At 41.2% G+C, this 15,795-nt stretch overlaps 1 protein-coding gene across 2 annotated transcripts in view; it reads right to left on the reverse strand.

Moving 5' to 3' along the window:
• TSPAN14 (tetraspanin 14) overlaps positions 1-9,595 on the reverse strand; it is a 91,101-nt gene extending 81,506 nt beyond the window's left edge. For both annotated transcript variants that reach the window (XM_051981973.1, XM_051981972.1), the window contains exon 1: positions 8,613-9,595. The gene's annotated coding sequence lies outside the window, so the exon portion shown is untranslated. The remainder of the gene's footprint in view (positions 1-8,612) is intronic.
• Positions 9,596-15,795: the final 6,200 nt, after the last annotated feature.

Consider the following 15,795-nt stretch of genomic DNA (forward strand, 5'->3'; position numbering starts at 1 on the left):
GCTTCTGGTTTTAAATGTATGATCCCACACTGTAGTCCAATCCTCTTTTGAGGGCCAAAGGTAGCAAGGAGGGAGCTGTTCTTGTGAAATTGATTCTTCAAGGCTAAGACCTGACCATTGTTCCTATTAAGTTTTATCTTACTCAATTCAGCCCAACATTCCATCTTGTCCTAAGGAGACAGAATCAACAGCATTTTACACCAAGCTCAAGTAAAGATAGGATGGTCCATATCACGCCCGAGTATTGGAGCAATGGGGTAAATGCCCTCACCACTGACAGAAAGTGAAGCAGGTTGATGGGGCAAGATGAACTCAGTCCTTCGCAACTTGTGTGGGACACAAGCACTAGATAGGCTCTGGGAGTTCAGATTATCTCATCTCTCAGCCAGATGGGAAATCAGAGGTCATTCAGGGCTTAACAGGAAGTCCCCCTCCACAGCAGCCCAATAAGTGGCCACATATCTTTTATCTAAAAACCTTTAATAAATAAGGAACCCTTCTCCTCCCCAAGCCGTCCACTCCACTTTTGGATGGTTCCATTCTTAATGATTTTCATATATTGAACCTAAATCTTCAACTTCTATTCATTGCCTTCTGGGAACAAGCAGAATAAATCTATCCTCTCAATATTTAAAAACAGCTCTGATGTCCATTCCTTCCACCTTCCAAGTCTCCTTAAATCCCAGATAGACTAATAATAATAATAACCAAAAGAAAACCATCTAGCATTTATGTAGTGCCTCCTGTATAGCAGGTCCCGTGCTAAGTACTTTACAAATATTTTCACATTTGATTCTCACAATAGCCCTGAGAGGTATATACTATTATTATCTCCATTTTACAATTGATAATCCTGAGGCAAACAGAACTTAAGTGACTTGCCTAGCCAGCAGTTAACAAGTATCCTGAGTCATATTTGAACTCAGATCTTCCTGAGTTCAGGCTCAATGTTCTAAGAACTTCCTAACTAATCCAAGTTCCTTCTCTTAACATTTAATAGCTGTTGTGTGCCCGGATAAGCCATTTAACTTCTCTGTGTCTCAGTTACAGTCTCTAGAAAATGGGAGTAATAACAGCATCTATTTGACAAGGCTTTTTTTGGGGGGGGAGGGAATCAAAGGAGATTATATTATTATTTTTTATATCAATCCTCCTATGACATCAGGACAAGGCCCATAACCATCCAGCTGTATTTTAGCTTAGCAATGTTCTTTCTAAAATTTGATACCAAAAACTAAACACATTATTTCAAACTCAGAATGACCAGCACAAATTATAAGACTATAACCCCTACTTAATTTAGATAATTACTACCTAAAGCCATATGATGCCTGCTTTAATATTGCTCCAGCCTGAATTATCCTTTTGGGCTCTGTTGTCCGATTGCTGACTTTTTTTTTTTTTTTTAATACTGTTGACTCTCAATAAGCTTACAATGCATTAAAATGCCCTATCTTTTAAAAATGAGTCTTTCATAACTCCCCATTTGTTCTTGTGAAATTGGTTCTTCAAGGATAAGACTTGACTATTGTTCCTATTAAATTTTATCTTACTCAATACAGCCCAACATTCCATCTTGTTCTGAGACAGCTGAATCCTTCTCAACCCATTTCCTTATGGGAAAAAAAATGGGATATTAACAGTATTTACACTCACAGTTATAAATCCTGAGGCTGAATCCAGCCCCAATCCAGCCTTAGCTGTGTAACACTGGGCAAAAGTCACTTACCACCTCTTAGCTTGAGATTCCCCATCTGTAAAATGGGGATAAAACAGCACCTATACCACAATGTAGTCAGGAGGATCAAATGAAATTTAAAATATGTAAGTATATATAATGTATACAAAATTTATAAAATATGAAATATAAAAAGTGCTTTGCAAATTCTTAAAGCACTATAAAAAATGTTAGCTATCGTTATTATCATCATTGAGATTTTTTTTTATCAACACCACAAAACATTTTTTAAGAGCTTGCTATGTGCCAAGCACTGTGTTAAGTGCTGAGGGATTCCAAGAAAGGCAAAAAGGAAAAAAAAAAAAAAAAAACTCCTTAAGGAGCTCACATGCTAATAAAGAAAAAATATACAAAAAGCCTTATAGATCCCCCTTTGCCACCAATGTTAATGAGTCCTCCTAATGAGTCCTCCTAATCTTATGTCATTCAAAATATGGAAACCAAATTACTTCGTAGCTTCATCCAAGATACTGGTTAAAAATATTAAACAGCACAGAGCAGACCGCAAATTCCTGGAGCCTACCCCCTAGAGATCCCATTCTAACTTGACATAAAACACTGATGATTACTCTTTGGATACAGTCACTCAGTAATAATAAATCCACTTGATGCTGATTTGGTGGGGCTTAAAAAAGAGATTCCAGCTGGAGAAAGAGACTTGGGAATAGTCATCTGCAAGAGTTAAAACTGAGTTAGTAGATGAGATTTCCCAAGGCAGAAAACACTGACAAAGAAGAATCAAAAACATCACACTGTGAAATACCCACTTTATTGGGCATTTAGAAAAGGAGAAGGATTGAGTTTTGGGCTATAAAAAAGAAGCAAAGAGAGAAACAGTATCTTTGAAGTCAAAAGGGAAGGTGTCCAGAAAAAAGGGAGTAAAGAGAATATTGTATCACACTATCACTCCTCTCCTTCAGAATGTAAACATTGGGAGGGCAGGGAGTCTTTGGGTCCTCTGAGTGGCCAGAGGGCAGCCAGTGCCCAACAGGTAGCAAAAATGTCCGCTGAACTGATTGGACAATGAAACTAACAAAAAGAGCACAGAACCGGGTTATTAGCTGGGGGATTCTGTCCCTACCGTTCAAGCTACTTAACCCTCACTGCTAAACTTCTCAGAAAATTAGTCAACAACCACCTGCTGTCTCCACTTCCCCAGCACCTACTTCTGGGACCTCTCCAGCACTGGGCTATCCCATTACTCCAGCTCTCATCAAGATCCCCAATGGCGTCTTCACTTCCCGATGGCTTTTCACATACCTCTAACCAAGATCTTTCTCTAGCATCCATTGCATGGCAGACAAAGGGACACTTTGCCTCCCCAGAATTTATGCTACCTCAGGAGCTTCTCCAGTCCTGCCAGTCCTTTTACAGGTTACTCAACCTCCACTTTCTCCTCATCCACCAAGTGAATTTGTACCCAACTAAATCCATCACTGCCTCGAGGCTCCTTCCTTCCTTTCTTTTCTAAATCAATGCTTCAAGGATGGCCTCCTCTAGAATCCTAGATGGACTAAATCCAGTATCTTCCTCAGATGCCCAACATCCAAGACTACACATCAAAATCCTTGCTTTCCCCAAATTCCTTACTGATGAAACAATCATCCCCTCAATCATTCAGGCTCAAAAAACTTGGAGTCATCTTTGACTCCTCCTCAATCATTCTCTCCAACCCCATATACAATGAGCCCTGTGATCCTAATAATTCTACCTTCAAAGTATCTCAAGCAGGGATTCTAATCTGGGGGTCCATGAAGAGATTTCACCGGAAATTTAAAGAGGCAAAAAATACATGACAATTTCTGAGTCCAAGATATATTAAAAAAAAAAAAAATGAACCTCAATCTAAAAGCTTTCTTAATCATTTTCCTTGCTTGCAATCTCACCCTTATCCAATCCATCCACTCTGTCAAAATAGTCTTCCCATTAAGAGAAGGTTGACCTGTCACATACACCCCCACCTACTCAAAAACTTGTTTTTTTCCACTCTTAGCTTCCAGTTTTCCATTGTCTTGGACAAAACTGAACTCCAACCTTGGCATTTAAAAGCTTTCTATAATTTAGGTATCTATCATAGTGCATAAGAGGAAACCTACTAGCTCTAAGTTCAAATCATACTTCTCAGACTTACCACCAGGGTGCTTTAGGTAAGTCACTTTATAATTTTACTACAACTCAAGTTTCCTTATTTAGAAAATGAGAGGAGTTGGACTAACCTGGAGTCCATGAGCTTATTGGTTTGGTTTTGTTAAATATTTTTATAACTACATTTCATTAGAAAGGTTTCTTTTGGCAGTTCCAGTAGACTTGTGATGGAAAAAGCCATCTGTATCCTGAGAGAGAACTATGGAGAATGAATGTGGATCAAAGCATAATATTTTCACTTTTTTTAATGTTGTTTGTTTGGTTTTTTTTTTCCTTTCTCATGTTTTTGATTCCTTTTGAACTGATTTTTCTTGCACAGCATGACAAATATGGAAATATGTTTAGAAGGAGCATACTTAACCTATATATCAGTTTCCTTGCTGTCTAGGGGAAGCGGGGGAAGAGGTGAAAGAAAAATTTGGAACACAAGGTTTTACAAAGGTGAATATATTTGGAAAAAATAAAACACTTTTTAAAAAGATTTCTTTTGTAGTGCTCTATATTTTATTTTCTGCATTAAATACATTATCCTAGAAGGAGTTCATCATGGCATTTAAAAGGTTAAAAAAACCTTTGAATCTCCAAGGTCCCTAGGAGCTCTGGATCTACATATGATCTAGTTTCTCCCATTCAGGCCCTCAATGTTTTAACCAAACTATACCTCTCCCTTCCCCCCAACAGTCCTTAATCTCATTCTGCTCTTTCCTTCCTGGAATACATGCCCTCCCCCTCAGGAAGTCCTTTCCTTATTCCTCCCTCTCCCAACCCCCACCTAAAAAGTCACTACCTCCTAAAATGCTGCTTTAAAGACATACATCATAGAGAACATAGTTTTAGACCTGCTAAAATAAATTATAAGTCATCAAGTTCAACTCTCCCATTTTACAGATAAAGAAAATGAGGCTCCCAAAAGGCTGATTGACTAATGGATGATCTCATGGGTACTGGTATTCTGGCTCTAAATCCTATACTCTTTATTCTGCTGTAAAACATCAACTTTTTAATCAAAGTTATTTGTCTTATCTCCCTCCCCTCTCCCAACCAACTGCAGATTTCTTAAGGATATGAACTCTGCCCTTTTTCATTTTTCTATCATCAGCCTAGAAGACTGACTTCCACAAAACAATGTCTAATTAGGATGTCTCTGATGAACTTTGAGAGAATGGTGTCAGCAAGAGATAGAAGGCCCACAAACTGCTAAGAGGTAAGGAAATAGTGGGTGGTGAGGAAACAGAAGTTACAGACAAAAGAAGGCGCCTTCAAGTAGTTTAATAAGAGGAAGAGGTGAACAAGTAAACCAGGGTCCCTCTATTAGAGTAATGAAAACCCAAACCAAAAAAAAAAAAAAAAAAAAAGGGGGGGGGGGGTGCCTTAACGTGAACATCTCAAAGTCCTCTTACCAAGAAGGAGGTCATGAGGATCCTTTCGGATACAGCTTTTCTTAGAAAACCACAAGTATCATCTGTATTGTACTGTATTTTCATTTATTTTGTTAAATATTTTCCAATTACATTTTAATCTGGTTCTAGCACAGTTTCGAAGCAGGTTTGCCTCATCTAGCCCAGAGCACATAAAGAAAGGTTCAGGATCCAATACCAGTGTGTCAGAAGCAGGATTTGAACACGGGTCATACTAACAGCAAAGGGCACCTCCATCCATTACCCTGCATCTGCTTCAATAACCTGAACACATCTCAGTATATTTTATGGAAAGAATCCTCCAAGTAATAGTGCTATCCAACAGGAATGAGCCTGGACAATACTGAGGGGAAAACAATAGGAAAAGATCTCCCACCCTTTTCTCAATACCCTAACTCACCTCATCCCAAGCACATTCAGATTCCCTATTCTGGACTGCCACAAGAAGTAGAAGCAAAAGAAAACATCTTAATGTATTTCTCTTGGTCCTCTGATTTAATCTATATAGCACTTTAAAAAATGCTGTCACATGCATTTAAATCAATGTCCCAGTAATAAATTCAATTCTGCATCTCTCTGAAAACCCAGACGCTCAGGATCACAGAATCCCCAAATTTCACAACTCAGAAGTTGGTCATTTCCTCCATTTACAGTATCTAATAGTGGTGAGATCTTTTAGGATGTTTCTGAGAAATCCTGTTGAATCTAACTTACGAAAGCTTATCTCATATGACCCACTCAACCTCTAAAGGGAAGGTCTCAAAGAAGCCCAACCCTGATGTCAGAAACTTCTTGAAATTGAACTCAGAATCTTTAGTTTTAGATTCCTCTACAGAAAGAGGAACTTAGGCCCTCCAAAGCATTATAGCCATGATGGAAGTCTGGGAATGTGCCTGAAAACTGTCTCTAACATATTCCAGTATGTTTTCTGGACGCAAACATCAAGAAAAAAAAAAAAAACCTTATAAAATATACAGTCACATCTGCATCTCCTTTTCCTCTAGCTAAATTGCTGGGTTTGCATTCCCTGTAATATAAAAAGGGTGGGGGGATTGGGAAATAGGAAAGTACAGTGATTACTCTTACTTCCTCTTCTGTAGAGGTTGGGGGACTGCTTTTTAGGATTTCACAAGTTCTTCTGGTGCCTATGCAGCAAACAAGATATGGTGGGGGCAGAAGGGGGGGAAGTATTCAGTTGCAGAATACCCAAAGTACAATTTGGTGCCCCAAACATAGCCCAGATGGCTTAACATTCAATTATCTTCACACACACCAGTTTTTCCATTGCCAAAATCAAATGCTATAAATACACATACAAATGGCTCTCTCCAAAAACAAGGAAACAGTAATACATGTATCTGTTTTAAAGGTTTTTGTAAATGCTCTTAGCCAAGATTGCTACTCTCCTTGTAAAAACAAACTTGGTCTTTCATAAGCAATAGGTCCCAATTGTTTCCAATGCCCAGTTTACAATAAACACTTCTCTACTTCTCCAAGTGGAAAAGCAGCCATAAGGAGTCCCAAAGATGACACAGTGTATAAACTGCGTTTATACAACCTCCACAACTGTCCTAGAAAAATGCAATCAAGATGTAAAGTAAAAAAAAAAATCTAAACTAGGAAGGTAAACAGTGTGTCATCATACACCATTCATTAAAGAAAGTCCAAAACCTCAAAAGTACAACCAGAATAACAGCATAGAGGCAATATGGACAATAAAGGAGCCTGTGTTCCCACACTTACTAGCTCTGTGACCATAAGCAAGTCACTTTTCTGATCCTCAGTTTCTTCATCTGTAAAATGGAGATAATTATGCATCTACCTCAGTTATTGTGAATATCAAAAAATAATGAATATATTTGGCAAAGAAATGACAACTAATATAATGATCACTTTACAATTTGAAACAAGACCTCCACCTCCACCTAATAATCAGTGCAGGAAGTTACAAAGGCTATTTGGTTATGGTGCTAGTGTCTCCTCCAAACATGGCTGCTCAAGCCCAACGAGATTTTCATTGATTCCCATTGATTCAACCACCCTGGTTACATCCAGAGTCCACCTTCACCTGTTTGAAAAAATGCCAAGCCGAGGGATCTCGCCCTTGGAGAGGTGCAAGGTTCCAAGATCTCACTGAAGAAGCTGTCAGAGGGAAAGACATGGAAAAAACTAACCAGTCCTGCGACCACTGGCAGCAGCCATCACTCATCAGCCATCGGTCAAATATTAACCTATCGAACCACTTAACCTCTCTCAAGGCGTTTTCTCTATTTTAAGCAGTGGGATCACAGAGAACCAATCTCACAGGGCTAAGAAATGAGGATCAACTCGGCCATTGTCAGAGCTCACTGGGGCCATGTGCGAAGAAAAAAAAAGGGCACTGGAGTGGGATGTGGATTTCAGATTCAAAGTTCCAAAGGTCCAGTAATCCACCCCCAAAGTAATCCATTTCTCAGCCAGTCTCACTCAATGTACTTTTTAAAAAATGAAAGCTCTTGCTTCTTTCAACTACCCATCGAGTGGTAGAACTTAAGTAAGAAACTTTTACCTGATCCACTGTTAATTCACTCTATAGTTTTTTCGATCAAAAACCTGTTCCGTCTATCCACTCCCATATGGGAGACTTCTTACATAACCCCCAGCAGCTGCACCTCAGGACTGAAACCCAGAATCGGGCACACAGTAAAGGCTGAGTTGCTGACAGAGGAGGGTGTCAAGTAGCAGGGGGAGTGAGGGGCTTTCAGCTTGTTTAAATACATTTTTAAAACCTCAAAACTTTAAAAAGCACTCTCCCCACCCCCGGGGCCACTCACTAGTACTCAGGTCACTAGCTAGAATTAAGTCGATAGGTCCTGATCTTCGCTTCCCATTCCCAAGGGCCTGATCGATCCTCCTCAGCCACCCACTTCCCGAGCCCAGGGTGACATCCTGCAAACGAGACCTCAAACCACGTCCTCGAGGGGGGCACGACGGGGGAAGGAGCTGAAGTCTCCGGGAAGCCGCGGGCGGGAGGCGGGGTCCGGGGCACCCATCCCCGGACAGGAGCCCAGCGCACAAGGAGGTTGCCCGCCGGTGTACCAGCCGTGTGCCTGCCCGCCTGCCCGCCTCGCTCCGGAGCGTGAGAACAAGTTGGAGGCCCAGGACTAAAAACGAAAGAGGAGGCGGCTCCGGCGGCCGAGAAGAGCTGGGGTGGCCGGAGACAATGGGGGGAGGAGAGCTCAGCCCGGAGGGGGAGCCAGGCAGAGGCGCGCACCGAGCCCCTGGGCCGGCGATCCGTGGGAGGCACGGGCGGGGGGCTCCCCACTACTCACCCGCGGGGGCGGCGGCGCTCCGGCCCCGGCCAAGGAAGTTTGAGCAAGTTAAGCCGGGAGGAGGAGGTGGCGAAGGCTGGGCTCACTCAATCCATCCGGGTGTCCCGAGCATCCGAAAAAGGGGCGGGAGAGAGGCGGAGACACTGAAGCGGAGCCCGAGCCCCCGGAGCCAGCGAAGGAACCAAAGGGAGCCGGCCTGGCCGCCGGGGCGCCGGGTGCGATGGGCGTCCTGCTGCTGGCGCGGCGGGGAGCGCTGCGCGTCGCGGGAGGGGAGGGCGACAGGAAGGCGGGGCGCGCTTCAGGGCCCACGGACGGCACTGCCCTCTCTCCGGATGGATGGACTGACGGACTGATGGATGGTTAGCTCGCCAGCCCAGCTGCTCCCAGCGCCAAGCCTGGCCCCCTTGTTGTTATCTGAGAAGAGCGGAACTTCCTTGCGCTGCCGCTTAGCCCGCCCCTGGACCCCGGCGCCCCGCCCCGCGCCCCGCCCAGTCCCCGAGCCCAGCCCAGCCTCGCCGGCGAGAGGACCCGCGCCCACCCCGGAGCCCGGAGACCTCGCCTTGCCTCCTCTCCGCCGCGCGCCCCACCCTCCTCCGGGGGCGTCTCCTTAGCGCCTCCACGCGCGCCTTCTGGCCCCCTCCTCCGCCACTTTTGGAGAGCTCACGGCGGCGCCTTGGCCGCCTTTCCTGGCGCTGGGACAGCGCCTGCTTCCATTGTGTGCCACGCGTGTTCCTGGAGCGCCGCTGGCCAGGGGAGCCGGCTCATCGGCGGCCTGCGCCGAGTGTAGGAAAGGCGTGGAAAGCTGTGCCCTCCTCTGCCATCTGTCATTGCCCTGTCTGCATCTCGTTTGTCCGCGCTAGTTATTTGTTTGTCGGCCGCCTCGTTAGCCTGTGAGCTCTTTGAGAGCAGGGACGGAGGGTTTTTCCCCCTTTGTTTGTATCCCCTGCGCTTAGCACTATCTCACTAGTACTAGATGATTAATAAATGCTTGCTGCGTATACGATTAGGGGAGGGGGGCGGGGGGGAAGAAGGGGCACGAGAGAGGGTGGGGGGGACGAGAGTGAGTGTGTGTGTGTGTTGGGGAGGGGGACCATGATCCCTGGGACCCGCCCTGCTCCGAGGCTCCGTCTAAATCTATTCCACAGTTAGCCTGGGGCTTTCTGAACCCCTAATCCCTCGACACACCATCCAGAGAAGACCTTGGGGGCGGGGGGCAACGAAGGCTAACCTCTAGGTGCAGAGCCGAAAGGATCGGCCTGGGCAGTGTTGGCCAGTTAGTTGGACTGGGCGGCTTGGTCCCGAGGACGAGGTGGGCGGGAGGTCTCTGTTTCGTGAGGTCTGTAATTATTTTGGGGGAGACTGAAGCTTCCTTACAAACCAAGATTTCCATGTGTATGCAAACCACACGGAACCACGGACTGCGTCCAACACTTACCCCCTCTTGCGGCGACTTCTACACCGGTGCTAAAAATAACTTTATTTTTATTTTTTTTTTAACCAAGATTTGAGTCGGATCTCTCAAGGCAAATCAAAAGGGGAAGAAGGTTAGGTTCTTGGTGGTCTGAAGCACTGGGGCAAAAAGCCCGGGTTTTGTCTTTAAATTTGGAGACCTGACTTAATTTGCATAACAAGACTTACATAATTGTTCAAAGTTGATCCAAGAAGCTATGGATTCCAAAATCTTGGTCAAAAAAAAAAAACAAAAAAACAACTTTCTTTGCTTTATTTTATGTTCGATATTCAATTCAGTTCCACAAGCAACTGTTAAGCACTTACGAAGTTCAAGAAAAGCCTTGTGGCATAAAAACACAACACTCCCTTTCCCCAGACTAGGCTACACTAGAGGGACATAACACATACGCAAGTATATTACAAAGTAATTTCAAGTGGGTTAGGGTGTTAATTGAGGGAATGAGGAAAGGACTCTTGGGAGCCTGTGACAGCCTAAGAGTGCATTGAAGAGAGCTAGGAATTCTACAAAGCAGGGATGGATTGCCTCCTAGGGGGAAGCTAGCTGGCCAATTTGACTAGAAGAAAAAGGGAAATGAATTAAGAGGGGAAAGGTATGTGGGAGTCAGATTGTGGAATCTTTCACTTAATGCCAGCTGGAGTTTATCCCTAGAGGCAGCTGGGAACCATTGAAGATTTTTGACTAAGGGGGATTACATGAAGAAAAATGACTTACCTAAGCAGAGTCACACAGATATTAAGTGTCAGAGCTGAGATTTGACACCAGGCTTCTCCTTATTCCAAATCCAGGGCTTTTTCCAACTCCAACCAAAGTATTAACAAATCCAACTATGTTCTTTTCTCACCCTACTTTGTGACCTGAGTTAAGCCTTATAAAAGCCAAGGTGGATTCTTTCCTGTCACTCATATCACAGGATGATAAATTTAGAACTGAAATGAATAATAAGAGATCCTTTGGCCCAAAGGTTCTTAACCTGGGAACTAGGAATTTGATTTAAATACATATACATAATTATTTCAGCCTAATTGTTTTTACTTATAACCCCAAGTAATTTATTGTTTGTCTTTAAAAACATTGTTCTGAACAGAGATCCTCAGGCTTCACCAGACTGAGAAAGAAGTCCATGACACAAAAGAAACTAAAAACCCCAATATATTCCAACATCTTCCGTGTGCCGATGAAGAAACTGAAGTCCAGAAAGGTAAAGTACCTTAACTAATGTCAAAAGGTAAAATGATAGAATCTTCTGACTTTAAAATTAGAAATTTTTCCGAAGTATCACACTGCCTACCTATGTCTTTCTAACAAATTGTACTAATTCACTGATAACCGGCTCTGGCTTTACCAAGAGCCTATTTACAATGCTTTTGGGGGAGGATTAGCATCTCTGGCCTTAATGAGTCCTGTGGTTCCAAAAAGCTGTAGCATGCATCTTGCTATATGAACTGGACAGGTTCGGGGTAATCTACAGGCCTCAAATCGAATTAGGGTGATGTCTACCCCAAGCATGTGAATATTTTCCAGTGCTGAATGAATGAACAATTTGTTTTAATGGCTGCGTGGGCAAGCTGAAGAAATCACTGTAGTAGTCAGAAATTTTATTCCACAGTTGACTTGACTTTTGTCCTGCCACTGGACTTAGAAGACTCAGGAAGAGAATAAAATAATGACTTTCTGAAACTCTCCCTTAGATCTAATTCACAAGAAAGTCTAGACATGAAATCATTGACTCTTCAAAAAATGAAGAATAAGCAACAACAGTGCCTTCAATTACTTGAAGGGAAAGAGAGAAAGGATAAGGAATATTTTTATTTTATTTCACTTTTTTCTAAATAAATTAGTACAAAATTAGCCCCCTATTCAGGTTTATAAATTGGTAGTAATTGATTATTAGTTAACAAGGCCAATCCATAAAGGCCTATTTAACTGACATTTGTAGCTACTTTCTAGTTTTGATGGTACTAAAAAGTCTGAGTTCTAGGACTTGTGGGACAAGAAGAAGGAGAGAGCTTCCTTCCCTTATTTCCTGGCTCTCAGGTTGGCCTAAGGCAATTCCAATTGGAATTGTGAAAGCCAGCTGGCACATTGTAATGGGATCATAAGTTCATAGATTCAGACCTGGAAGGGTCTTTTTACATCTTTTGTAAAAGGAGGAAAAATCTAATGTTTGACATGTTCCCAAAGAAGGAGCATTGTGGTACAGTGGAGAACAAGCTAAATTTGGGGCGGGGAAAGAAGAGCATGGGGGGAGAGGAGGGAAAGGTAAATTAGAGATAGGACAGGTGAAGAATCACCCTGATACCTGGGTGCAAAAACTTGTACTTAGCACTTGTATACTTCTGGAGAAGTCATTTAACCTTCCTTGATTATAGTTTCCTTCTCTATAAAATGAAGGGTTAGATTATAAAGTCCCTCCCAACTTAAAATCTACAATCTGATGATCCTTCCTTCAAATCAAAACTCATTTCCTTAAGGTATATGACCTAAGAGGTAAAGAAGAGAACAATGTTGTTGTTTAGTGGTAACAGACATGTCTGATTCTTCACGAACCTTTCTGGAGTTTTCTTGACAAAGATACTAGAGTAATTTGCCATTTCCCTTCTCCAGAATTTTACAGATGAGAAAACTGAGGTAATCAGGGTTAAATGACTTGCCCAGGGACATACAGCTAAGTGTCATAAAGTCAGATTGGCCTTCTCTATTCACCAAGCAATCTACCTGCCCCAAGAAAACAAGGTTAAGCTAATTCACGATAATATTTAATGATTAAAATTCCCTTACCCTTTCCTGGATATTTTGGGTTTTTTTTTTTTTTTTGGGGGGGGGTGTTTTTTTTTTTAAAGTGATTTGTTAGCCTAAATGAATGGATATAATTACAAACAGCCTAACAAAGAAAAAAGAAATCTATATAAAAATAAGTTGGAAGTCTCTGCTTGAGAAACTGCTTTCAGCATCAATTCCCCTAACTAAACAACTGCCTTTTCCTACAATCTTCTCTTTCTCATCTTCCAAGCCTATATACATTCTCTAAATGTTCCAAGTGCTTCACAAGGGCTGTGACCACAGAGACTGTGAAATGGCCATTTGTAAATAGATGTCTTAGCAAATTGGGTGCTTAGAAATTAAGATCTTCCTAAACAGCATTTAGTAAGATGGACAGGGGGTGTTGCCAGGGGCTCAACAACAAAAGGGAGCTATTTTTGTTGCTTTGGAGTTACAGTTCCAAATATAGCTTGTCTAAATGACCATGCAAGATTGGCTTGGAACTACTTGTCCACAGCTTCTTGTTGAAGATTTTTAAACTCAAGATAACAGCTTTTATCATTCATTGTTTATGTCTCAGTAGTACTACCAAAAGAACTTGCTTTAGAATCAGAAGTCCTAGATTTGCATTCCATAAATGACTGAATCAGTCATTATAAAAAATTAATCTTTTCATCTCTTAGTTATATTAAATGAGGTTCATTTGTGTGGCCTTAAGTAGGTCACATCAACTCTCAAGCCTCGGTGTTCTCATCTGTAAAAAGATGTAAAAAGACCCTTCCAGGTCTGAATCTATGAACTTATGATCCTATTACAATGTGCCAGCTGGCTTTCACTTACCTTGTAGGTATGTTATACTCAGTCCTGTAAATATATCTTCACCTTCTATAATATGATTTTTAAACTTTTTTCTTAATTTTTATAATTTGGGATTCAGGATCATTCCTTTTGCAACTTTTGGTTGACTGAAAAACCTGCTCTTTATTAATATTAACTTCACCTGACTAAATCTTGTCTCATGAGATATAAGCTTTAAACATTCTTGAAATAGGAAATCAGAGGAAGAATCTCAACTGTCCCTGACTTCTTGGAGACATGTAAATCTCTCCTTTCAGTCAGCCCATTTGTGAACATTCTGAAATGTAATTTAATCCATAATTTGAATTAGTTTACTTAAAGAGTCTGTTTTAACTAAGTTTATATCCTTAAGGAAAATATGAGATTATGACTTTGCTTAACCAACTTTAACTTTTATAATATTGAAGGCAAAATAGGATTATGAATCTTTCTTTTCTTTAGCTTTTACTTGTCTAATAGGAATATATAAGATTACAATATTTTTTTAAAAATTTCTGTCAACTTGACATAATTTTATCTATTAAAGACCTTGTTAGGAATTCTAATTGGGGTTCAGATATATTATTTTTCTCAGAGATCCGTACCTATTCCTAAACACATAATAAGACCTAGATTTTACTTGCCTCTGTTCATGATGGTAGATTTATTTCAGCATCAGTTATCTACCAAGTGAACTCAAAGAGGAGATATTTCTTTTATAACCTCCCCTTCACCAAATCTATTTCCAAAATCTATTCATTCTTGAAGGCCCAACTCAACTCCCACCTCCTCTAGGAAGTCTTCCCTAAACATATACTATTCAATCCCTCTCAAATTTCACCAGGTAGTAAGTAGCAAAACTCAAATCCATTAACTCTAAACCTGGCACAGTTTTTATAGATCTAAATTGAAAAGAACAAAGAAGAATAGAAGCTGCTTCTGAAATAAGAAAGTCAAATCAGGCACTGTGGATTCTGAATACCTTAGACAGAGAGTTCCAATGGTCATCCAATGACATAGTAATTATGTGATAGTTGTGTGTCAGAAGTAGAATCTAGATTTTTTTTTTTAAATTGCATGAAAAAAAAAAAAAAACCCACTTCCTTACCTATCACATACCAAGCACTGTGCTTTATACATCTTACCTCTTTTGACATACATGATCACAACTTTCTAGTAATTTTTTGTTCAGAGAACTTTAAAATGAAAAGTTCCTGTTTCCATAAAGATTATTCTAAAACACTGAGAGATTATTATTATTCCAAGTATGACAATGAAGAAAATCATGCATAAATTCCTATACCAAATCTTTAGTGACCTCTTCCTACTCAAAAGTCTCATAGCTCATTGCACTCACTACATTCTGCCAGGTTCTACAGTTATTGGTAGGCATATTTATAGGCATATCCAATATCCAATTTATTGTAAAAGTTTTTTAGTTCTTTTTTGTAGCTTTACTGAATAACTTGAGTTGTTGAACTCAATAGGTGCTTGATAAATTTTTGTTAAATTGAATTTGTCTAGGTTGGAGTCCTAGATCTTTCCAAAGCCCAAGTAGTGCTTTGTACCACTGAAGGTTTTCCATATCTTTGTAAAAGCAGATAAATGATATAAGTCAACTAGAAGTGAGATTGTCCTTGCCCTCAAGGAACTTACATACTTACACTTTTCCTGCATTCCCTCCAACATTCATCATTAAAAAATCAAAATTTAAAAAGAACTTTCAATCCCTCAACAGATTGGCTCTCAGAGGCCAACCTTGGCACATAGTATTTTCTGTAGATTCTACCACAAAATGAAACACAAAACCATAGAAAGTTAAAACTTGGAACTTTCAAGTATGGGTTGGAGTAGATGGTCTTGCAAGTTGGTGAGGAAATAGATGGAGAACAATTACAGCTTTCACCAGTATGCAGCTTCCAAGGAGCTTTTCAAATCCTGGGAATGTGCCTCTCCTGGACAAGGTGCCTAGTGAACATATTTTGCCTGCACAACCTGTCCCCCCTCCCAAGAAATGTGCATTTTGTGGGAATTTCAGCCCATAGTAAGTGATTAAATGACCATTCAAAATTGGACCTTCAGGATGATTTAGAGAACTCCACATTTAAATAA

Source organism: Antechinus flavipes, chromosome 2 (genome assembly GCF_016432865.1).
Source record: "Antechinus flavipes isolate AdamAnt ecotype Samford, QLD, Australia chromosome 2, AdamAnt_v2, whole genome shotgun sequence".
Lineage (NCBI taxonomy): Eukaryota > Metazoa > Chordata > Mammalia > Dasyuromorphia > Dasyuridae > Antechinus > Antechinus flavipes.